Source organism: Dermacentor silvarum, chromosome 1 (assembly GCF_013339745.2).
Source record: "Dermacentor silvarum isolate Dsil-2018 chromosome 1, BIME_Dsil_1.4, whole genome shotgun sequence".
Classification (NCBI taxonomy): domain Eukaryota; kingdom Metazoa; phylum Arthropoda; class Arachnida; order Ixodida; family Ixodidae; genus Dermacentor; species Dermacentor silvarum.
The window spans coordinates 48,390,398-48,415,913 of record NC_051154.1 but is presented as its reverse complement, the minus strand read 5'-3'; the positions used below and the strand labels follow the sequence as shown (position 1 = coordinate 48,415,913).

Sequence of the window (25,516 nt, the reverse complement as noted above, 5' to 3'; positions counted from 1 at the left end):
CTTGGTACGGCGTAACATATGCATGCCGTGGTACAAAAGGTCCCATTTCACAAAGCTTTTCGTTCGTAAATGCTCTTTGCCATTGACTTTCGCTAATAATATGTCGAACATCATGATTGGCTGGTGCCTGCTCTTACAACAGTTCTAGCGTAAGATAGATAGATAGATAGATAGATAGATAGATAGATAGATAGATAGATAGATAGATAGATAGATAGATAGATAGATAGATAGATAGATAGATAGATAGATAGATAGATTAGAAGTAAGCTTGAGATTTCCTTCCATTTACCTTATATTATGGACTAAACCGCAATGAGGGATGAAAATTACTAAAAAAAATGCTGATTAACATGGATAAATGAAAATAGAACCAAATAGCGGATGACGTGATTTCACAATCACACGCGAAGTTAAAAAACAAGATTAATAAATATAAAGTTCGAACGAGGCATGAAGACGTTACAGAAAAACGTAACCGATTACAATTGAAATTACTTTATTCAAAAATGTAGTTGATTACAGTTACCAATAACTGCCTTACAAAAGTAATTGAGGCATTACTCAAAAGTGACCTTAAAGGGATACGGACACAAAAGTTGGCGGGTGGTTTCTTGGGTCGGAACAAAAGTTGAACTGTTGAAAATGACAAATACAACAAGCTGCTTTGAAAAAAAGAATGCGAAACATTTTTTTTTTTTTTGCGATTTTCTGTTGCACCTTGCCTCCAAGCGGCCGCCGGCAGCAGCTGAAATTTGAAGTCATAACACCCACCCGCGCGCGCGCGCGCGGCCAAGGTCGGCCACAGCCGTCGCTGTGTTTCCGGGGGTGTCGGTCCCTTGCAGCGTTTAACCCCTTTCGGCGATCTTCGCACGTGGTCCGTCCGAAACATTATCCCCGTTGGCGCTCCACGCAGGTGGTGCGTCTTACATGCGCCTTCCCGCGGTCGTCGCTCGGTATTGACGCGTTCGTCCCGGCGGAAGGAAATGCTCAGACATTGCTGTTATAACAGCATCGTCAGTCGTGACACGCCGTCGCACACGTTTCCCAGAGACGAGAAGGTGCGTAAACTTTGGATACCTGCCTGCCAGCCATCACGCTTAGCCTGAGACCTCTGAAAAAAAAAAGTTGCAGTGGCTTAGCTCGGCTATGCCAGGATATACGTAGCGTTAGCAAAGGTTCAGCTGATTATTCTTCGGGATCCGATGAGTCAAGCTTCTCCGTTCTTCTGCGCTGTTGAGCAGCATTTGCGCTCTCCTTCTCCATGGCTATACCACACTGGCAAACGCCAGTCAGAAGCGCAGCGGCTCCAGCGCAGTGTCAGACGGCGACTGCAGAGCGAGCGCGCGCCGGCGCCAGTGCGTCTACCACGGCTACGACGTCACTCCTCTGGAATGCGCAGACCGGCGGCGGTGAGTCGCGCGCGGCGGCGGCGGAGTGCGCGAGAGGTGCCGGCTCCGGTGGCTCCGGTGCGCAAGCCGTGTGACATCACTGATCCTTGCGCATGCGCAGCACGGCTCTTGATGTGCCGCGCGAAACGGGCTTGGCTAGGCCAGTGTAGCTAACGCTACAAAATGACTTCCTTTGCGCGGACCACTTCGTCGACGATGATTATGTGACCAGCCCGGCTGTGCTGAAAAGCCTCGGCATGCCGCTCAAAAGGCAACGCCTAAAGCCCGACGCTGTGCCATCGGCCTTCTCACGAAAACGCAAGGCAGAGATGATCAGCGGCGCGTTGGAAAAGAGGAGGCGAAAAGATGTCGGTACAGTTTTCCTTCACTTGCAGCCTTCTTGAGCAGTGTGAGGGCGAGGCTGGGGCGAGATGCCCGAGGCTGGGCACGAAGGCAGTAATGTCCTTAAAAATGTTGGCAAAGCATAGTAAAACAATACAAGGCTAGCGAGCGCGACTCACGAGATCAGACACAGACACACTCACAGCTCTGCTTCTCCAAAGGCTAAAAGCAGAAAAAACTGGGCAGAACGCCAGACAGGGGCTGCCATCTGTCGGTTGGCTGGCAAAGTGGACGTGAGAGTCTCGGAGGTACTGATACCTCACAGCAGTTGCTCACGCCGACGGCATAAACTACTATGCAGTCATCGACGCAGTGCTGAAGTACCCCACAGCTGCTTCGCCTGTGTGCGCTCTTGAAAAAGGAAGTTTACAGAGGAAATGACAAATAATTCTTGCATAAGTGTCTGGTGCAGAGCGAAATCTTCGCGCTACGGTTCGCGAAAACCTGACCGGCACTTCCACGGGCGCCTGCTCTTCTGCGTCGCTTTACGCGGAAGGCTCGTAACCGTAAGCGGTAATATTTCTTGCCAAGGTGGAATGGTCCTCGTCTTCAGACGTGTACTCATCGCTCGTAGAGACACCAGAACTCGAATACATGCTCGCGATGGCGGCGCGCTTCGAATGACCGCGGCCGGCCGGCTGGCTATCCGACGAGGGTGTCGTGACGTCACGCCTTCCAACTCCCGCGGGTCGGGCGGCGAAGCGCGCGCTCGCAAAAACGCCAAAAATAAGGGCACCGGCTCAAAAATGAGCCAAGTGACTACTTATTTTCGGCGTAAACACAATGAGGATTTATTTTCAGCATTTTCGTAAAACTTTCATATTTCGTGTCCATATCCCTTTAATAAAACTTGTTGTTCGGCTAGTTGTTACATGCTTCATACAACGAAAAGACGCAACACACCAAGGAAAAAAGAGAGGCGAAAGGAAAGAGCGTCACTCGCAGCTAACTTTATTCCGAGAAAGCATCGCAACATATAGCCAAGCCACACATGCGCGGCAAGGTTCCGCGCATTACACCACCCTAGATGAGTCAATAAGAAACATGAGCTAGTTTAAAGAGAATCTAAAAAATTCAAACTCGGCGCTGCGCAACACCACAGACGTATGGCCTAATGCAGATATCTTCTTTTTCTTTTTATATAATATGCCTCCAGCATTTCTCGTGCCAGCACCTCGTTGCTTCTACCCAGAATGCTGATCTTCTTAAAGCTTGCCTTACATGTACAGGGTCGTCCACTCTTAGTACGAACACGGCGCCGCGTGGCCGCGCTCCGAGGAGCGCCAGCGCACATGGCGTGGTCGCGCTTTGAAGCTAAGTGGCGCAAGCGCACAGGGGCTTGGAGGCGGGGCTTCGTGTCGTCTGCTAAAGCGCGCGAGCGAGCCGTGTTTGTGCCGCCTGTTGTCTGCTCAAGCAAAGCGCGCTCGCGCACTTGAGCAGACGACACGAAGCACCGCCTCTAAGCCCCTGTGCGCCTGCGCCGCTTAGCTTCAATGCGCGGCCGCGCCATGTGTGCTGGCGCTCCGCGGAGCGCGGCCACGCGTCGCCGTGTTCGTACTAAGAGTGGACGACCCTGTACATGCTTTGCAGTGCACAGGTAAATGTGTCGAAAGGTTATTCTTAATGGAAAGTGCATGCTCTCTCTCTCTGTCGTTAACACATCGGCCCGACATTTGTGTTCGCGTCACTAATGTGTTCGACATTTGTGACGCACGAAGAGCAGGTCTATATTCAACGGAACGGGATCTGTATTGGATCGTGCGTAGCCACAGTGCTGTGCAACGTGTTCTTAGCCTCTTTTGACAGAATGCTAGCTCAGGCCCTTGACAATGCAAAGGTGCATGGGGTCTTTAGATATGTCGACGACTTTTCAGTAGTTTTAAATACTAAACCATGTATGACTACCACGAACTTGGTGGACTAAATCTTGATGGAATCCAAACAACATGCGAAGGGGCTGTCCTTCACGCATGAGCTTCCTACTAACAATAAAATACAATTTTTAGACCTCAGCCTCACGCTGTCAGAGGAACATATATGCTGGGCCTACCGTCCCCGATCATGCAAAGAGTTGATGCCCTATGATGCGGCCCACTCAAAAGTAATTAAGAGAGGCATTCCTTCTATGTGCTTGGAAGGTGCGCTGGCGAGATCGTGCCCTCACAGGATGGCGGAGAGCTTTGAGAGTCAGGTCAACCGGCTTTATACATTCAGCTGGGTATCCTCGCTCCGTCGTTGGTGCTGTCGCTGAAACGCTGCTTCAAAAATTGAAAGGAAAAAAGAAGGAATGGCAACCGATGGAAACAAGGCCAATAGTTGTACCCTACGTACATAAGGCTGCGCACAACCTTAAGAAGGTAGCGAATAGGTACGATGTCCCAGTGGTCCTCTCTGCACCAAGTAAGTTGTCAGGCCTGTGCCCGCGGATTTCAAAAGCGCCCAAGCCGTCTATATGTGGCAAGAGGCATGTAAATCCCGACTTCACCTGTGCGGTGGGTGTGGTTTATGAAATTCCGCTCAGCTGCGGCAGGGTTTACACTGGCCAAACGGGCCGATGTGTTAACGGCAGAGCGAGAGAGCATGCACTTTCCATTAAGAATAACCTTTCGACACATTTACAAGTGCACTGCAAAGCATGTACAGTACATGTAAGGCAAGATTTAAGAAGATCAGCATTCTGGGGAAATGCTGGAGGCATATTACATAAAAAAATGTCACAGTTTCGCCCTAAGGGCGAAGCAATGAATGCGATAGCAACACAGCAATGTCATACGAAGTAAGGTGAGCGGCTTTGGTAGCAATATGAATTGTAGTAAACATGAGCTGATTAAGTAAGCAGGTGTGCTGCGGCGTAAGTAGACCGACATGAAGAGAGACTCGATGACCACGAGGAGGCGCGTGTGAAACGGTGGTGTTGATGAGAAGCGCTTCCCGTGGGCAGCGCGTGCGAAGGGACACACCTGTAGCGCTGCACTGCCGACCCGGGCAGCATTGCATGTGTAGCGTGCGTTGGAAAATGTGGCCCGACTATTACTAACTGATTGAACAAGCGTGGTGTGAGCGCGCACAAACAAACATGAATAGATCACACTGAATGGCTGCAGACAACGACTGTCAAAACGCTGGCAGCAAGCGCATATATACGCCGCAGCAGCGGGCGAAGGTACGTGCGGTCTATCGCTGCAACGGAAACTGAGCGGCGAATGCACGGCGCATAAAGGTCAGAGCCATGTGGAGATAAGCGACGGTGCGGACGAGTGACGAGCGCGGTTGTTGGCAGCGTAGAAGTGCGCCCCCTCCCCCCTCCCCCCCTCCCGCGCTCCCTCCGGCGCTGGCTTCCCGCTTCCTTGCTTGCGCGTGGGTGATTGAGTGCGTTCGCTCTCCGTGATAGCGCGCGTCCCCGCACGCTTCCGCTCGGGCATACGGCGCGCGGCGCAGATTTTATCTATAGGGAACCTCACGGCGACGGCGACGGCAGAAATCCGGTAGAAGTGTCCATATAATTGCTATCGCAATAAAAGAAAAAAAAAGATATATGCATTAGCGATACGTCAGTGGTGTTGCGCGGCGCCGCATTTGAATTTTTTAGATTCTTTTTAAACTAGCTCATGTTTCTTATTGACTCATCTAGGGTGGTGTGATGCGCGGAACCTTGCCGCGCATGTGTGGCTTGGCTATATGTTGCTATGCTTTCTCGGAATAAAGTTAGCTGCGAGTGACGCTCTTTCCTTTCGCCTGTCTTTTTCCTTGGTGTGTTGCGTCTTTTCGTTGTATGAATCAAAAGTGACCGATTACTTCTACGTTACTTTCCTCTGAACGTTTATTAGCATTGCAGTTATAGCAAACTGAACTTGCTGGCCTGGCATCTTCAGTGCATCCTCTACGGCCCTTCACATATTATGTTCACTAAGAATTGCTTTGCAAAAAGTTTGCCTTTAATCTTCCCTCGTTTTTGTTACGAAGATATCAACAGCTACATTCGCTAGATGTGCGCGCTGAGGGCTAGGGAGGTGCTGTAACAGGCAGACATCTTGCGCGCAAGATATTCGTTAATCAGCATCTGGGTGAGGCTCTTGCCATGGGACGATCTCCACTGTTGTTCCCGCCAAATTCACGTTATTAAAGCTGCGTCGCCAGTTGCAGGTTGTGTCGTCAATAAGGTAACTGATTACATGGAATTGATTACTGAAAAAATTTGTTTGCAGTAAGCGTTACCGAGTAAACGAAGTAATCCCTAAAACAAAACTACAGAAAAATGTAATTGACCACTGTTAATTAATTACATGTAATTTGTTGCGTACAAGTCTGGTTCAAACGCATGCACACTCAATACAAAGTAAAATACTTCAAAAAATCAACCGACGATTACGACACTTCCTAATGAGAAATTTGAGCGCAGCTCTATACGTGTTTTCTTTTCTCGATATAAATTCTGGCGCAGACAATCTTGTCTCGTGCGGCACGTTGCAAACGGAGCGCAGTGTGGCGCGACAGCCTCGCTAATCGGGAGATCGCGAGAACCAGCGCGTGGGGCCAGCGCGTGGGTGACGCGTGGGCGCGATTCACAGCAGCCGCCGCCGATACGACGCGGGCTACTCTGGCGCCATCTTGTAGCCATCGTCGCCGCACTACGCTTTTCTTCTCACACTTTCGCTATCTCACGCTTTCGATATACTCTCCTCCGCTTACCTCCTCGCGCTCTCTTCGCTCTCGCCGCTTTTTTCATCCCCCGCTGCGCGCCGCGTTCGATCTCATCTTTCGCTGTGCTCGTTCGCTCGGTTACAAGTGACGCCAACGCCGACGCCCGCCACTTTCATAATGTGACCTATGACATGCATGTCACAGGAGATATATTGCTTTGCTATATTGCAAAGCATTGCCAACATTTGCTTGTGAGCGTCTCTATGCCTCTGCGCATCTTTTTTATTCACCAAGAGAGCCAAATGTGGCGCACAAACTCTTGACATGCGCCTTGTGTCTGGAGCACGTTGAAAGTTTTCCCGAAGCGCTTGCCCACTTTAGACGCGGGCCACGCTGCCGGCAAAGGTCAACTGGAGAAATGAAAATGTATTGCGTTGTAGGACGCAATCGGTAATGGACAGCGATGGTTGAAGTAATGACGTTACAAATGAAGCGAAGGCCAAGCGTGGTATCGAAGGTCACGTACGGGCTTATTACAGAGGCAATATTGCATTGCGACAAATTACATCACGGAATTTCGCAATGCGTTCCTCCTGGGTAACGCGCGAGAAACTGCGCGCGCCTCTGGAATTCGCGATTCTCGTTAAATAATGGACGCCCACTTCTCGCAATAACGAGATAGTTGCCTAAACAACCCCAGAAAGCTGCTGTAGGCCTATACGTATTAAATTGGCACGCTCACATCGCTGCTTCATTTCTAGCCTGGAAAAACCGCGTTGACTAAAAATTGTGCAATGGTAAAATACTCTTGCTATTAAACTGGCGTTGGAATACCTCCGCTTATATAAACATCTCATTAACATCCCTCATGATAATTAAAAGCCCCCCCCCCTCATTTCTCTCTTCCTCTATTTTTGCTTATTGGCTTAATTGTTGGGACTGCCCGTTTTGTGCGTTACGATTACATGCTGTTAAATCCTTTTGTCACGCTGAGATAAGCAACTGTATGCATTACCGGGCTTCCGTTAAAAATTATTGTCTTCACTAAGCGTTCTGCCGTACCCAAGTTGTTTGTGGAGCATGATTTACTTATTTATTTATTTATAGATACTGCGATCTGAAATCAGATCATAGCAGGGTGGGTATACATAGAAATATGCAAGCATGTAAACACATACAAAATTCATCAAATATGCAGGCATTTTTTCAAACACTGGTAAAGAATACATAAAAACATACAAGCGAATATACAAGCAAATAACTCACACAAATTCATAACATTTGCAAGCATTTTTCAAACAATGATAAGGAATTCTGCGTAACAATCTCAGAATTAAGATTATTCCAGTCTGTTATTGTCCTAGGAAAAAAAGAATATTTGAAACAGTTATTCCGTGCGTTCAAGGGGGTTATTGATAAAGCGTGCCTTCGTCTCGTGTTATAGCCTGATGAGTAAGTAAAGAACTTGGAAGTGTTAACGTTATAATGGCCGTTTACAAGTTGAAAGAGGAACTTTAATCGGCAGGTACGGTTGCGCACAGTCACCGGGGGCAATCCACTGCGTCTTACGAGCTCACCAACAGACGCACGGTCGTATGATTTAAAAACGAACCTAACTACCTTATGCTATACACGTTCCAGTTTTTTTAATATTGGTTAAAGTGAATGGGTCCCAAATAATTACGGCATATTCCAACAACGGACGAATGTAGGAATTGTACGCCAATAAACGAACACTAGACGTAGATGATTATCACCTCATTACGTAGATGTAGATGATTATCACCTCATTTTTAGTTAAGGCAAGCCTGTTGAGGGAAGACTCTCGCATACTTGAAGTGACTGCAATAACATTCTTACAACTGAAATCGCGGTGCTTGATTCGCCGCGCTACGGCAAGCGCATACCATATTTAGCGACCGCCCCATTGTATCGAGAGGTGTCACCTTGAGATAGAAGAGAATTTATGTGCCGTAATTTCATTTACACCCCAATAGATATACATCACCTCGCTCCACCACCCTCCAGCTGCCTCTTACTTAATATTTGCGTAATATCCTCCCAATGACGGCTTTGAAATCACAGTGCTTTTTGGATTTCTGACATTGCCTCGTATATTTGGGGCCGAAGGAAATTGCTGTATTTATTCGAATATAGGTCCATGTTCTTTTCCACAAACCTTGTGCGAAACTAGTGTGTCGACCTATAACCGCTATCGAATATTCCAAACGCAAGCGGACGCGCCACACCCCGTCACCACCACAAAATCCCCACTGAGACCAGCATTTTACCTGGCTTCTCCTTCTTCAAGGAATGCTAGAGGTGGTTGCATAGGCGGAGAGGGGGCCCTAATAGCGGCATTTATCCAACAGCTGAGCTTGGTCGCAGAACGCACACCCTGGTGCTGGTGTTCCCTCAGTTACCTACTTTTATAATCGTAACTCACTTTTGCGCATTGCGAATACGCATTCAAACTGCATGGAGGCTCATTTCAGAAGTGTTAAGCTGCGCCAAATGCATGAAGCCTTAAACTTTCGCACGCGCATATTTTATTGCCGTGCTGAACCGCTCACCATGGTGCCAGAGGCATTTCACTTTGCCGTCTTGGTACGTGGCTCCTCATTCCCGATTTTGTTTATTGGAATATAACGGTTGGCGATACCTCTTTTTTTTTTTTTTTTTTTTTTACAGGATGCGGGGCTCTGAACTTACACAGTTGGCATAATACATTCATGGAGGACCTGTCATCAGATAAATACGGTACATTTTATTAAATTATGTTGCCTGGCTTTCAAACAGAACCGGCAGACGTTTGCAACTAGCCCTCAGTCTTCGAACATCGAACCCTAGCCTGCAGTTGGAAAGCGAAAAAAAAAAGAAGAGAGAGAGAGAGAGAAAGAAAAGGGGAGGGGGGAGAATGGGGGTTTGCTCTAAACTGGAGTGCGAGAGTAGCAGATCCACACATTCCGGCATGTACCATTCCTGAACAACTATGCGACACGGTGCAACAAGCTTGTGCAATGCAAATCACATGATTATGAAAGCATAGCAGATGGTTCGATCGCTCATTGATTAAAATTAAAGCAGTTCTAAGCACCATGATTTCTAAGAACAGTCGGATTAAGCTGCCGCATAGGGCCAGGACTAATGTGATCGACGTAATCTTAATAGGTGGCTCAATACGTGAAAATGTGAAATCCTAAGCCACCAAAACAAAGCACGATCGTTCCTGTCGGTCGCTATGCGAATGAGCAACCAGTTTCGTATTCTTATTCCCACGAACAACCAAAATATTTCGCTTTCCTTGTCCCTCTGCGAACACGGAAGTTCTTCTGTATTCAGGGGCTTCGTGTGCGTCCTTTTCACCGTGGCCGAAGAAGACGGCAGCTATTTATCATGGAAAGCTAATGCTGCCATAACGAATTCTTCGGGTCTGTTTTGTCCGCTCCTATCCCTTCCTTGTTTTCCTTTCTCTTTAGGGAACGAGCAGCGCTTTAGAGCAGCGTGGTAGCCTGTAGGCGGCTCGATTAAGGTTTTACAGAAATTTTCTTTCCCTTAGCGCGTTCGCTAATTCAGCACTTCCTTTCTTTAAAACTAGGAATATATTAACGAGCCGCAGCCTGCAGCTGATTAAGTGCTCCGTAAATCAGGGTTCCTTAGGCGCTTAAGAGCAACAACGACTTCACCGAGAGCCATTTTCCCAACTGCCTCTTTCAAAGGCTAAGAAGTGTTTACGCAGAAAGTTTTCAGCTCGAATACCGAGTAAGCCCAATTACTTCTCTCGATAGCTGTACACTCGCTCTCCCCTCTCTCCTTCATCACTGTTATGCTTTGTACGCATACGCTGCAGGGTTAATGGTTCGAAAGAAAGCAATGCTGTCGTTCGCATACGTTGCTAGCGAGGCTATATATATATATATATATATATACCAAGACCTTAACGGCTATGGCGTTACGCTGCTGTGCTCGAGGTCACGGGTTCGATACCGGGCGCGGCAGCCGCATTTCGATCGGTGCGAAATGTAAAAAAACGCTCGTGTACTTCGTGTAATTAAGAGTTAGGTGCACGTTAATGAACCCCCAAGTGGGCAAAATTTATCCGGAGTCCCCCACTACGGCGTGCCTCATATTCAGGTCGTGGTTTTGGCTCGTAACACCCCAGGATTTAATTAATTTAATTGCCCTTACAATAAGAAAAAAGACTTTGAAATATAAGAACAAACATTATGAACTTCACAGTGGGATGTCCGTAATGGAGGGCTCCGGATTAATATTCACAGCCTGGGGTTCTTTATTCTGCTCTAAAATCTAAGTGCACAAGCGTTTAAATCCCGCAAATGAGAAAGCAGGGAAAATGCAAGCACGTCAATGTCACGGCACAGGTCGGAGCGTAGTGCTAACACCCTATTCAGCGGAGTTCAAGAATGTCTGGCACTCGACATGAATGAGCTGACACTCATCAGCCGCTATAGCAGATGGTAGTGGTGGCGGTGTTGCACCAGGAGGGGTTAGCCTGGCACACATAGCCGGCAAATGCTCCACCTGAGCGTCATTTTTTTAATAACTGAAGTGTCTACTAATTATGTGACATAGCTAATTACTTTACACATTTGTGGTACAAGGAAAGAAGAATTAAGCTACACATATATGAAAGGAGAGTGTTTTGATGGTGATCAAAAGCCGAACCCGTAGGCACCACAAGACGCCGGCGGGGTTCTGCTAATTGAACTACAACGGCAGCTATTCCTGCTTCCACTTCCTTGAATATTTATGTACAGCTGCATGTATCCTAAGCAGAAGGTGTGTGAAATCCATTACTCGAACCTGCGAAGCGGAAAACGGTCTTTTGGAGCAGGTGACTGATTATTACACGCTATAGTCCTACCTCATGTTGCACGGCCCCAGTCGAAGACGTCGCTGCAAAAAGCGAGTGGGAAGTAGCAGGATACACTGACCGGTGTACTGTAGGGATTAATTTCGCTTGGTTTTATTCCTTTCTAATCACCGACCGCTCACGAGCGAATTATCATGATGATAAAGTATTGGGGGAGCAGCGTTGCCACCACGGATAAAAGGCTAAAAGAAATAGAACCATGCAATATGATCATTACGTTACAGTGGCCCTATTCATAATAAAGCTGCAACTGCTGGTCGATACTGCACCTGGACACAACGCAAAACACATTTTGGTTCCTGCGCTTGCGTCGAACTCAAATCCAGGAAGTCAGGAAATATCGAGCGCGCAGTGCCAATAGCGTCAGAGAAAATGGCGCAACCCATTACGTTTTCAACGCCACACATTTTCCTTCGGTAATATGCTGAGCGTCTTATACGCTCACAACAAACGAAGAGTCGACTTTCGAATTCGCTCATCTCGTCCTGACAATGAAGTTTGAGTGATGAAACATGTAATTCAGAACCGCAATTTTGAGCGCCCTGAGGCCTGAAGGGGACGCGTCCCCGGAGATATTCGACGTCAGAAAAAAAAAGCAAGAGACCCAAACGTGCCATTTTTTCGCGCACAGAATAGCGCAAATAAATTAATGTTGTGTGCTATTTCACGCCTTGGTATTGGTTACTCTGATTTACTTCGTAAAACGCGGAGCATGCAACCTAAGAACACAATTATGCCCCAAGTGCTCTGCTTTTCAGGCGTGCTGCGTTGCAGGCGGCAAACACAAACCAAGGCGAGCTGTGATCATCATCATTTACACCATCACTATAACTATCAACGGGACCAATTATTCTCATCCTTAATAAACCATCATCGTTGTTGTAGATTGAGAACGCAAGATGAGCGGGCGGAAGAGAAACGTTTATTGAGTTGCTTACGCTTTCATAGCGCCGAGCAGAGTGCCCGTGGGAAGCGGACTCCTCGAAGGGAAAAGAGGGCCGCTACGTCGCTCTCTGTTTAGGTTGAGGGGCGAGAAAGGCATCCAGGGGAACGTGATTGTACGCCTTACTGGTGTTGACGGAGGCTGCAAGAGAGCATATTACACAGCAGCTCCCCGACATAAACATTGAGAAGTCATGGGGTGTATTACTTCCCACCCATTGTGTTATAGGACCACCCACGGTGAAGCTCTGCCGCAGCTCACATGTGTGGCTTTCGGGTTCCCAATCATCATCACCAACACCACCACGCCACCATCATTATCGTCAGCCAGTGGTAGGTCCACTGCAGGCCTGTACGAAGGCACTTCCAGTAGAGATACCGTTATACCCCCTTTTCGCGTCATCCATACCCATCCTGTGTGCGTGCAAGTTTCCAGATCTTCTCCGTCCGCGTGATCCTCTGCCACACTCGACTGCGTGTTTGCTTCCCTTGGTAGCGATGCGGAAACTCTAATTAGCCGCCATTTATTTATTCCACGCGTTATGTGACCTGCCTAGGTTCTCTTCGTGTGGTTATATAAATCAGAATATCATGCAACCACGTTTATTCTCTAATAAATACCGCCGTTTTCCTATCAACGATACGCCTATGATTTTATGTTTCATCACCCGTTGCGCCTTCTTTAGCTTCCCCGCAACTTCCTCTGTTATCGTCCAAGCTTCAGCCTCATAGGTACTCAACGGAGCACTCGCTGTGCCCTATTTTGAGCCTCTCCACAGCCGCTATAGACGCTATGGCCGGCCCTTTTAAACTCATATAACGTGTGCTAAATTTTTGGTTCCCAATACTGCTTTCCAGGGCGAAAAAGATGTGCTGGAGTGCAGAGTCCGTGAGCAGACCGACATCGCATGCAGTCAATGTCTCTTCGTACAGAGGAGGAGGAGGAGGAGGAAAGAGAGAGAGAAGGCAGGGATGTTAACCAGAAATGCGTCTGGTTGGCTACCCTACTCTGGGGAACGGGAAAAAGGGAATAGAAAGATGAGATAGAGAGTGGAGGGAGGAAAGACGCGGTGAGCTCGCGCACGCGTGCACGCACGCGGAGGAAGGCACTGTTGTCTTTCTTGAGGGCGACTGGCCTATGTGAATGATTTTGACTTGCGCTTCGTACGAATCCACGCATTGGCATTCCCCTCCAGCGCCGGTAGGCGGATGAAATACATGTGCACATCCAATGTTTTTTTTTTTTTTTTTTTTTTTTTTTTTTTTTTTTTTTTTTTTTAAGCGTTAGCTTCTCTTAGCTCGTTGCTCAGTTTCGGAAGAAACTGAGCAACGGAAGAAACAAAAAGATGATCGCTTCTCAAAAGATGAGCGCTTCGGAAGAAACAAAAAGATGAGAGAGTAACAGAGAAGAGCACAGGGAGGACGCTGGTTATCACAAATCCAACTAGCCCAGCTCTCTTTCTTAAGTCAGGGCGTTGCCGTCATCATGCGTTCATTGTCACATCGTCGTCGTGATGTCGTCGAGGTCGTTCCATCGTCGTCACTCCAGCTTCGTCGTCCGATTCTCATCATAATGTCGTTGTCACGTGAGCTCCAATGTCACCAGTCCTGGCTCAGTGGCTATATGGCGTTCTGGTCCAGAAAACGAGGTCCTGCGTTTGATTATAGACCACGCGGCCGCTGGGTGCGGAATGCAAGAACGTTCATGTGCAGCTGTTTTGGTTGTACATTAAAGAACTAAAGTTGCCCCAAGGTTGCTTCCGCACATTTGACTTTCTCCGCTTCCCCCTTGAACTTTCATCTGCAGGTGTGCGCACACTGACTTTCCTCCTACCTTCTGAGCTTTCCCCTTTCGCGTTCCCCATGTGTATACAAATGTTGTGTATGTCCATTGAAGCTTCAAGCTCCGCTATCGGACGCCGCGTTTGGTAGCAAAAATTGAAGCTTCAGGCACACACGAGAGTTATGCGTGGATCGTTCCACGTAGTAGTAATTCAAGGCGTGTGCAGCCGAGCCTGCCCCATGTGCACACGGCAGAAATAAAAGGGTGTAAACCCTCCCAACGCCCATTTAAATGGGTATTAATATGGACTTGCACCCTAACACCTTAAGTTTATTTTGCTGGGCACCCTTTCTCTAGGGTGCTATAATAGCACCTCAACTCTAGCGGGTAGGCAACAACAAACACCCTTAGGGTGTCCGTCTGGCGACAAACTGATTTACACCCTTAAGGGTGTTAAAATGTTTAGTGTGTAGGGTAGCGCTGCAATAGAGTATAAAACTGAGCAAGTTGGTTGATCTTCATAGTAAAAACAGCCCGAAAATAACGGCAACACAGTTCAGTTCAGTTCAGTTTATTTCCTTAAAGGCCCCTTTATCAGGGGTATTACATAAGGGGTGGGGTACGTCATGCAGCGAATAATTCAACGTAATAACCAATGGGATCGACATTTCAAAAATGGTAGGTACAGTGTGCAAACAAACACACGCGATGAATGATGAATTTCTATACGAAAGAATAATTATTTTGGCAAAACAGAATAAACATCGGAAATGGACAATGCAACGTAATAACTGCTTGCAACGTAAAATGCAACGTAATAACTATACACAAGACAGAGAAGTACACAGGGCTGGCGCTGATCTGAAGCTAAACGGACGCGACCACGATTAACCTCCCCGCCTTTCTTTGCATTGAACTGAATGAGATTGAATTTTATTTTCACATACAAATTTATGTTTCTTCTTTACGTTATTCATCATCATCAGCCTGTATTTATGTCCACTGCAGGACGAAGGCCTATCCCTGCGATCTCCATTTACCCCTGGCTTGCGCTAGCTGATTCCAACTTGCGCCTGCAAATTTCCTAACTTCATCACCCCACCTAGTTTTCTGCCGTCCTCGACTGCGCTTCCCTTCTCTTGGCACCAATTCTGTGACTCTAAGGGTCTACCGGTTATCCATTCTACGCATTACATGGCCTGCCCAGCTCCATTTTTTCCCTTTTAATGTCAACTAGAATATCGGCTATCCCCGTTTGCTCTCTGATCCACACCGCTCTCTTCCTTTCTCTTAACGTTAGGCCTAACATTTTACGTTCCATCGCTCTTTGTGCGGTCTTTAAGTTCTCCAGCTTCTTTGTTAACGGTAGAATGCAATGAATGTACACTTTTCTTTTCAACGACAGTGGTAAGCTCCCAGTCAGGATTTGGCAATGCCTGCCGTATGCACTCCAACCTAATTTTATTATTCAGTAAATTTTCTTCTCGTGATCAGGGTCCCCTGTGAGTAATTGACTAGATAAACGTACTCCTTTACAGACTCTAGAGGCTGACTCGTGATCCTGAATTCTTATTCCCTTGCCAGGCTATTGAACATTATCTTTGTCTTCTGCATATTAATCTTCAACCCCACTCTTACACTTTCTCGGTTAAGGTCCTCAATCCTTTGTTGTAATTCGTTACCATTGTTGCGGAATAGTACAATGTCATCTGCAAACTGAAGGTTGCTGAGGTATTCGCCGTTGATCCTTACTCCTAAGCCTTCCCAGTCTAAGAGCTTGAATACTTCTAAGCATGCAGCAAATAGCATTGGAGAGATTGTCTCCTTGCCTGACCCCTTTCTTGATAGGTAACTTTCTGCTTTTCTTGTGGAGAACCAATGTAGCTGTGGAATCTTTGTAGATATTTGCCAAGATATTCACGTATGCCTCCTGTACTCCTTGATTACGCAATGCCTCTATGACTACTGGTATCTCTACTGAATCAAATGCCTTTTCATAATCTATGAATGCCATATAGAGAGGTTTATTGTACTCCGCAGATTATCTCGATTACCTGATTGATGACATGGATGTGATGCATTGTAGAACGCCCTTACTGAAGCCAGCCTGTTCTCTCGGTTGATTGAAGTCAAGCGCTGCCCTGATTCTATTGGAAATTATCTTGGTGAATATTTTATATGGTACTTAAAGCAACGTTATTTATAATTGTTCTCTATTTTTCAAGCGAAACGCTAGCATGCGCCGGCGATGTAACGCTGAAGAAACCAGCTGCTCTCAGAGCTGCACAGGTGGCTCGTACTCGGCACGTGCTTGTGCCCCTGCTCCCGCGTTCGTTGGCGTCGTCTGCTTCCACAGCTGGCTGTGTTGCCGCTAATCATTCCAGCGTTGAACTTAACTTCTGTCGTCGTACTGGGGAGGCCGCGTTTACGGGGGTATGAGCCATTCATTGTCTCATGTGACGGACAGATTTAATTTTGAAGAAATTTCATGGAAATCCATCCAGAATGAACGCGCTCGGGAAAGGGCTAGTCGTCGACGTGCCGATTCTAGCGTCAAGGCTTCTGAAGCCCAGGCGAAATGACAGCGAAGAGCTGCGGACCCAGAGTTGAGGGAGCGCGATGTTGAGGCCAAACGTCAGCGAAGAGCCGCCGACCCCGAGTTGCGGGAGCGCGATGTTGAGGCCAAACGTCAGCGTCGTCTAGCCGAACCCGACAACGGTGGCGCACGCCTCGGCAACGCTAGCGCGAACTACCCGAGTGCGACGGCCAGGTTTCAACGTGAGTTTCTTAACCGGAACTTCGGAGGCAGCTGGAGTGCGTGTGATTGGTTGTAGTTCAAGCAAAACGTGGTACTCGTCAGTGCAATTTGTTCGGAGAAACACCGAAGAAACACACGACAATCTTCGCTTATCCCCATCTCCTCGACAGGGAAGGGGCTACTGATTTTTTTTTCTCTCTCCCTTTCACCGGTGCAAGGTAACCAACCGGCCACAGCCTTGTTAAACTCCCTGTATTCCTTAACACTTCTTTATTTTATCTCTTTCTCTCTCGCTCTGGGACGTTAAGCTCCATCAGTCAACTGAACTCAGAAATTATAGCACGTGCTTGAGAGCTACAAGTAACACAACTTATATGCGAGTATCAGTTTAGGCGGCTAATTAGGACAATGGACGCATTTCTTGATATCCGCCGTCGTCAAAAATGTGTTGCGGTAAACAAACCACGTTATATCGCGGCTGCAGTGTCCTCTGCTCAGTTTAATTTTTTATTTATTTTTTTCTTTTGCTTGCCAGGTGCCATTAGTATGACCACCCGCTTTCCGCTCCTTCCTCCATTATAATGTTGTCACGTTTCTTCTTCTTCTTTCTGGGGTTTTACGTGCCAAAACCAGTTCTGATTATGAGGCACGCCGTAGTGAAGGGCTCCGGATTAATTTTGACCACCTGGGGTTCTTTAACGTGCACTACAACGCAAGCACACGGGCGTTTTTGCATTTCGCCTCCATCGAAATGCGGCCGCCGGGGCCGGGATTCGATCCCGCGACCTCGTGCTCAGCAGCGCAACGCCTTAGCCGACTGAGCCACCCCGGCGGGTTGTCACGTTTCTTCAATCACTTCCATGGATTACATGTGCGTGCTTAAAATTTAAACGCACAGTTTCGCGCGTAGCGTCACACTGTTGTCACGCTTAAATCGCGCTTCATTCACGCAGAGCACGTCCTCCCAGACACGACAAAGGCGACAGGCCAGCAGATGGCAAGACAGTCCGCACGAAGTGTTTGTTAGAAAAAAGAAAAAATAAAACCACGGAAAACACAGTCCCGTGAAACAGCTTCATTGTATAAATAGGAATTCCGCGTTCGCCGAGATACCCCCTAATTCACATTTGGAACTCTTGCGCTAAATGATTTGTATATTGCTATAATAGGCTCAGTTCAACTCAATATTTTGGCACGTGCCAACAGGCACTGTCTGCCCAATGTTACGCCATACAGATAATATCAGAATAGGTTTATAAGATGGCGCGAGTGATATACGGTGAAGGGGAACGCCACGTGCAGTACACTTCTTTGCGTTTATATTTAAGCTCAGTCATGTTTACGTCTCAACAAAAATAGTTCAATAACGAGCGCAGCCTAGAACGCTGACTGTTACGAGTTGCTTGCGCTGTCTTCCAGAAGACGCTAGAATATGAAAGGTTACAGGTGCACATATATAACTGATAACTTGTTTTCGTGGATGCATATGAAGTTCATATAAAATTCATATAAAGCCGGTACTATTGCATTTTCTCTTCCTCGGAAGCTTGAAGCTTTGCCCTCATTATTTCAGTAGTAATCATCTCACTTTTTTATTGAATTCTGTTCAATAAATCGTGGCACTTACGTAGCTGCGGCACTTACGTACTCCATGCAAAAAATGAAGTCCCGCCGAGATAGTTGCAGAGATGGCACGCAAATGAAAGCGGAAACGGAGACTTCCTTCTTTTACGTATTCTAGTTTGGCTAAGCCTAACTGATATTCTTTCAAAAATTCTATCATACCCCTGTAAACATCATAGGTAGTTTATCAGCGCAAGATTTATTTGCGGTAAAATCAGAAAAGTGATACAAGAAACTATCATTTGAACCAATAGCTCATGACCGTATTCTTGCAACGATGTCGCTATAGGCCTTTAATGCACACTCGATGCTATTGGCTGGTGGGGCCAACTTATGCAAGAGATCCGTGAAGGGACCGTCTGTGTACCTTCTTTCTTTCTTTTTGCTCTTTTCGCTTTATGCTAGCTGTGAACATCGTACGCTATGTGGAGTAGCCGAGGCAAACAATGCCTTAGCCTCTGAAAAGCAGTCAAGACCGAAGAGAATCACTGATGTTGAGATGCCATTGTGATTGATGCTGAACGCACAGGTGGTTTGCTGGTGGCGGTGGCAGAGCTAGGTAGTTATCATGGTGACCATGAGAATGAACGATCCTGAGCACGAGGTCGCGGGATCGAATCCCGGCCCCGGCGGCCGCATTTCGATGGAGGCAAAATGCAAAAACGCCCGTGTGCTTGCGTTGTGGTGCACGTTAAAGAACCCCAGGTGATCAAAATTAATCCGGAGCCCTCCACTACGGCGTGACTCATAATCAGAACTTGTTTTGGCACGTAAAACCCCAGAAAGAAGAAGAATGAACGATCCTAGGCGTTCAGTCACTCAAGGGACCTCCTTACTAGGCGTAACTCTCCTTAGAAGCGTATACGGCAACAAATAAAAGGGGAAAGTGTGCAAAATGGTCTTAAAATAATGAAATGGTGACAAAGCTCTCAAACGTAATAAACGAGGAGCAAGAACAGCGACGAGGGCTCGTCGTTTGAAACGTGAGCTCAGTACCCACCACGTACAAAGGTATATTGGACCCGAACGCACCACGTGCCAGCCAGAGTATAGTCACGCCGGAAAATGCAAGTGACGCATCATGTAGCACGCCGTTACTTTTCGGTGTTTCGGCCCCATACACATCTTTGTTATTTCGTTTGTGTCTTCTTTGAGCGTCCACATGTGCGGCATTCAAGATTGTTCCACTTCCGAGGGTCGGAACAACTGAAAGTGTGTGTTGCCCAGAACAAATAAGCCTTATTTTGCTTGAAATATTTTTTCAACTGCTATTAACATATTTTCTGTATTGTAGAAGAGAGAGAGAGAAGGATGACAAAGCACCGGTAGGCCCACACATGGGGAAAGGGGAGCAAAATTTGATATAACAATATGAAGCGCGAGATACAGGCAGTGCGCGCGCGTGCGTGTCTCAGTTGGTCGCCCAGGTGCAATTTAAACTTCAGTGGCGCGCTACAGGTTGTTGTATGTCGCTTACACCTCCCACACACTGACCGCCAGGAACGCGACGCTAATGTAACGCTCGTGAAGCTGACCATAGGATGATCTTGTTTGTCGGGCCAGCGATAGACGACATTTCTTTGTGTTACTACTTTCACAAATAGGACTGTTGGTATAGATTTGGTACCCTTGAGCTTTGATAGCAACCGATCGTATTAATTGTGCTCTATAGGACGTTTAAAGTTAAATATAGCTGCTCTTAACATCATGATCATCCGACATGGTGGGTTGCGTCTGCGAATGGAGTTATAAATGCTGTGTGCGGCGTGCGCTTCCACTGCGTTCTAGTTAGCCCTGTTTACATAGATGCGGCAGTAGCGTATCGCATTTCCGAATGCATAACCTTAATGCAATTCGCCACCGTGTATATAGCTCATTAACCTTCATGTGATAGCGTACGAAACTAGCTCGCCCCTGTTATTAGCGAGCGCACATCGTCAGTGAGTGAAGGAGAGCAAACGCCACGCGTCTTGCTTTCGCCCTCTCCCCCTTGAAGCGATGCGCTAGTTGTTTACATGAATTCGTTAGCGGCGACTTCATCCACTCAAGCTACCTCCGGCTGGCACAGTAACGCAATGCGTTTTTCTATGATGTTCCATTCCCGTTTGTGTGAATTCGATGCGCTATACTGCCGCATTCATGTAGATGCAGCGCTTGCACTTAGTACGAGCTTGCTACATAACTTTATCAGAAAATTGCTTCTTACCCATCTTTTTCAGACGAACAGATTTCTACTCAATTCCAATAGCAGATTTTTTTCTTCTTTTATTAGAAAGTAAACAACGTCACTGTTCTCTATTTTACTGTATTGAAAGGGACGTTCATGAGGGCGAGCGTGACAGTGTATCAGACTGAGCGCAGTGTAATGCACCCTGGAAAAGAATCGCCTCACACTTTACAGAAACTTCTTCAGCGCACTTAGTTCACGCTTCATTTTTGGGTATGGCTTTGCTTTTATCAATAATTATGGTTGAATAGTTAACCGAGGAAATAGAGATGCTTTAACGTGCACAAAGGCTTAATCAATGTTTCGCACCAACGCATCAAAGCTCCAACACTGCGCTATCTTTCGTGTCCAAGTAAATTTCACTTGCTGCGTGAAGTCAAAGTCGCTCTTTGTTTTACTCATGTAAAACGCAAAACGTGGACGGAACATCTGGGAAGATGTATTTTATGAACTTGTGAGTGGTCAAAGAAGGTCAGGAACAGGTGCGAGCCTACGGTGAATTTCAGATCTGTAACTACAAATGTGGTGCTTGCGACGAGCATGACTGTCGGAATAGCCGTTCGCCTCGGCGGGCAGCAGTCAAGATGGCAAAAGTAGCAGTCGTTCAACATAATTTAGAAAGAAAGGCTGGCGAAATCCAGAAGCACCCGCTACTCTTCTGCATCGAATTGTTGAAAAGCTAATATGGTCATTAAAGTGAGAAGCGAATTTAAAAAAAAAACGATAAGAGTCATTGTAAGCAACAAATCTACGTGAAGTGTACCAGTCACCCTCTCATAAGTATGCCTGCCCGGCACACTAAAATCTGCTAGTATATTAAAGCACTTCAGAACAAAATTAAACAAAGCCGTCAGGAATTTCGAAAATGTTTTCGGGCGAAAAGGCACTCCTCATTCTTTCAGTTTTTTCCCCCTGCTGCAAACACTGAAAGTATGCGATCGAAACAACAGCTATGAACCACACGGTGTTGTACTTTATTTCGGAAAGTGAAGAATTCCAAACCTAACGTGCTGTTTCTCATTTTTCATGCATATTTTCTAATGAAGAACGTTGGGACATTTCGTGCAGCTTATTCTCGTGTTCATATTCTCGTGTTGTCGCGCTTGCACTTGTTGCTAGCAGATGAAAGTAATAAATTTGTTGTTTTACTCCATTATACAGGAGTTTATTGACCTGTGAATAACGAACATTTAATCACAGTCTTCAAAAATAACGCTGCACGCTCGTTCGGTGTATATCAAGGAATAACATCAATTACGGCCAAAAAATACAGACTCCTTGAAAACGATAGCCCAGCAATATATGCACTACTGATAGTTGTACTGATAGTTGATAGTTGCACTACAATGCTAATAGCAGTGTCCAGTAGTACAGCCATCGTGTTGCACAACTTCTACAGAATGGTACCGAGGACGTCGGAAATATGTTCATGGAATTAAACGGCATTTCGTGCTTTTATCATGGCAACTAAACATGAACGACGAGTTATTGTGACTGACGTTTCGTAAGCATTACAGATCTTACGTCCGGGGCGGTACTTTGTAACGTTGCTTCTCATTTTAAATTATTTTCACCGTACGTAATCGTCTCACCCGAAACTGCGCCACCGCACTCGCCATGATCGGCCGAACGGCAGGACGAACGATGAGAAGTGAATGAAATCAGAGAAAAAGAATTCTTGCAAAATGCGACCCGCTGTTTAGTGCGTTTGCAGTAACAGTAAGAAAATAAATGTCACTGTTACTTGGCGCATTAGAGGGGGACACGAAAGGTAAAAGAAAAGATTCGCGTGTAATTGGCACTTAAGAATCCTAGCGCTAAAAATCCAGGGCTAAACTCACGCATCTTTTCGTTCGTAAGTGTTCTTTGCATTGGATTGCCGCCTTCGCTTATGATATGTCCAGCATGAAGATTTCCTGTAATTCGCCTCTCACGAACAATTTCAACTTTGGGATTTAGTCCCCTGGTGCTGAACCTTCTATTAGTGTCATTAACAAATTCTTGTCATGCACGTGTCCTGTGCGAGAAAGCTAGTAGGCTGGTGGTCGTCGTGTAGGTAAAACCGGCGGTACACACGGGGCGAATTGAACGGTATACTCCTGACGTGGAAAAAATATGGCTACCATTTATCGCAATATTCATTGATTCTATTAACAAGCCTGCGATACAACATGTACGTTAAAAAGCGCCATTCCCATCATGGCCCGTAACTACATATAACCGCCTCTAAAACATTTGGGCAGAAAGTTCATCATTATGCCGAAATTTAATTACAACGAGAGAGTTTCGGCTATGCCTTAAAGCTTTCTAAGATTAGTTGAGTTCAATTTGCTTCCATTTCTGGTGCGCTTTTGCCAGCACAATGTGAAATAAACGAGGACCGCCTCCCCGGACCTGTAATTTACGTGATGATGACTGATGCATATTGAATAGAAGGACAGTAGCTAGTATAGCGAACGATACGCCATTGGCTATACGCATACGTCAACAGATTAAGATAGCAAATGGGAAGGAAGTGTAATTCTAACATGTTTATGGAGCCATTGTTCTCAGCGCAGCCTTAAGCTGCTCTAGATGCGGCTTCGCAAAATACCGCATGTGCAAAACTTGTTTGACGAATTGTTGCTTTCATACCATGTTGTCAGGATTATGCACAAGCAACAAACGCACGGGCTCGAATAAACGCCATTTTTTTAAATTTAGGACAGAAAGACATTTTGTACATGAACTAGGCGCATGCGCACTTTGCACAAGGAAAGGCGCAAGGAGGCACACGAAGTGAGGCATAGTGTTATCACAATTCTGATTCCAAAGATGCACATTCGGTGGCATACCAAGAAACACCGTATCACTGACCCATCCTTCACCATACTTCTTAATATAAACCGCCTCCAGGTGTTGTTCGTGTCTATGTGTCCATTGCTAGAGTGCAATTGTCGTACCCGGTCAACCCGGATATGCAGTTTTTAAAGCTTTACGCTATAGTAGTAAGAGTCTTTCACTTTATACAGTGTTTTAGCCAGTTCTAAGTAAAAACAGCTATGAAACAGTTCCGTATATTAGCAAACCGGTGATCATATATAGGCACGTCCATATTCGACGTTTGGAGCAAAGAGAGTGACTCAGACTCGAGGCTAAGAGGCGCTGCCTACAGAAGTTGCGGTTGCCATTGACCCGAAGGTGCTGTTAGTCAGCGAACATATATCAGTGAAAATCAAAGTAACGACAACATAAAGTTGCAGGCTTTCAGTAAGGGCATAAGGGCTGAAAGATATTCATTGAAGGATGTATTTATATTATCCAGATAATATTTTTATGAAGAGTTATATTGGGGTCAAAGAGGGCTTTCTAGGAAACAGCACGATTACGTGCATATGATATATAGCCACTAATCGAAAAATAGCATATCCTCACACAAAAGCCTTCAGCGCTTTGTCTCAATTCACGTTCCTCGAGGCCTTGATACAGGATGCTATTTCCTTTTCTAAAGCACAAATTCAGGAGAAAGCAGAAGCATGCGAATTAAGCCTACAACATTTATTACCAGGCTCGTTAATTCACGTGACAAGTAGTTAGCAACCTGAAAACTTCACAGCGAAGGAGGCGAGGAACGCACTAATTTCTGTCGCCTGCTTCGCGATACTGTCTACTTACGGGAGAATGGCATGTAAAAGTGTGCGTAAAGGCAACCGACCCTTCTTAACTGCGCAGTTCCCGTGAGCTTCTTCACGAGTTTTTTTTTTCTTTGGCCGTATGACTTAAATGAAGCAGGACGCTGCTTCTTCTCTCGCACGGGCATGCCACAAGAATCAGGCGAATGAGACAAGTGTAAGAAATCTCCCGCGGAGATGGCACGATACGTTTCCAGAGAAATTATCGTGCCACCTCCGTGCAGTTCTCGCAGCAGCAAGTCACGTCAAAACTCGTGCTGCGCCCTCCTCCGCTGTCAGCCTGGACGCGTCGATGTCAGCGCAAACTTACCGCTCGTCAACAGGTGTCAGTGGAAAGTTGGCGCACGGAGCCGTCGCGCTTTGCAGTCTGGGCCTTCCGTTAGATCCGCTTCGCCGCTGTCAGTGTAGAAGGTGGCTGCGAGTCAAGTTTGTCTAAAAGGGGTTGAACAGCCTTCGCGTCACTTTCCGCGCGGCCGTATTCCCGGATTCACTGTCAGCTCGAGCCGAACACTTCGAAGAGTCGTCGCTCATGTCATCCGAGGAGGAACATAGATGACCAGCGTTTTTCAGTTTCTCAGATCAGCAGCCGTGCTAGTAGTCCACGTGGATGCGCGCGATGCCGTTCTCATTCACGACGAAAACGTATCGTGTGTGGCGGCGCGTGCCGTAGTTGGGGTCCCGGCCGTCGACGGGCGTCAGTCCCGAGCGCGGCGTGCGACGCGTGTGAGATGAGCCGCGGAAGCGCCCCGGGCCGCCGTCGGTCCTAGCGCGCCTGTCGCTGCCGATGTGAGCGCGCGGGTCGAGCGAGTACCGGGCAGCGGCGCGCCGGAGTTTCGGAAACAGGACCGAACCCGCCCCCGGCGCGAGCGCGCACGCCTCCTTCGCATTCTCCTTATCGTGGACGAAGATCGGCCCCGCGCTATTTTTTTTTTTTTTTTTGCTTCCCTGGACGCGCGCGCGTCACTGTGCAGTACAGTTTGGGCAGTGCTCCTATCGAACACAGCGCTCGCATTAGTGTCCCTTTGGTGCTTTCAACTTGGGACACTCGTAGTGCCAGCAGAGCGGTGCGGAGCGAGTAGAAAAAAAAAAAAAAAAACGAAAAACGAAAAACTGAGCGCTGTTCTAACGCTCCCTGTTTACAGCAGGGAATGGTGATCGGGTTCGCTGTGGGGTGCAGTGATCCG

General features: G+C 46.9%; 1 protein-coding gene across 1 annotated transcript in view; it reads right to left on the bottom strand.

The window, feature by feature from the left end:
• The window catches only part of LOC119462429 (uncharacterized), a 131,769-nt gene extending 106,526 nt beyond the window's left edge, over positions 1-25,243 (bottom strand). The window contains exon 1 of the mRNA XM_037723779.2: positions 24,643-25,243. The gene's annotated coding sequence lies outside the window, so the exon portion shown is untranslated. The remainder of the gene's footprint in view (positions 1-24,642) is intronic.
• Between the last annotated feature and the right edge of the window lie 273 nt (positions 25,244-25,516).